The sequence below is a fragment of the Sinocyclocheilus grahami genome, unplaced genomic scaffold, assembly GCF_001515645.1.
Source record: "Sinocyclocheilus grahami isolate Dianchi unplaced genomic scaffold, SAMN03320097.WGS_v1.1 scaffold405.1, whole genome shotgun sequence".
In the NCBI taxonomy this organism is placed as follows: Eukaryota; Metazoa; Chordata; class Actinopteri; order Cypriniformes; family Cyprinidae; genus Sinocyclocheilus; species Sinocyclocheilus grahami.
In genome coordinates this window covers 944,654-945,259 of record NW_015505584.1, presented here as the reverse complement: position 1 = coordinate 945,259, position 606 = coordinate 944,654, and positions in this window count along the sequence as shown.

Below are 606 nucleotides of genomic sequence, written 5' to 3'. Positions count from 1 at the left end.
AATTAATAATTTCCTTTAAGTTCACTGTTGGTTGTTTTATTTGTTAAAATAAGTAAACCAACAAAAAGGTTAATCTTTTTTTTTATGTTGTCATTTATCCGTAATGTTTTAATGTTAAGTGTGATAACATGCTCTTGATTTGTATTATATTATCATAATATTTTTAAGTGTATTGTATTTATACATTTTTATTTTGTCATTAATTCTTTTGTATTTTTACATTTTGTACTGTCTTAAGTTGTCCAAGTTGTTAAAATTTTTTATTTTTCTTAATAAAAGCTGTATATTTAATTTGTTTGGATGGATTGCCATTTTGTTGTCTATTAGATGTATATATGTAGGCATTCACTAGCTGTCTATTTGGTGACTAGTCTATTCTTGGGCTATGGTTAGACGTCTATTAAATTTCACTGACAGCCCAAATTTAGCCTTGTTTTAGCCTAGACGTCTGGGCTGTGTTTAGACTTCTAATAGACATCTTTTAAAGGGGTCATATGATGCTTTTTTAAAGATCATTATTTTGTGTATTTGGTGTAACAGAATATGTTGACATGCTTTAATGTTCAAAAAACACATTATTTTTCAAATACTGTACATTATTGTAGG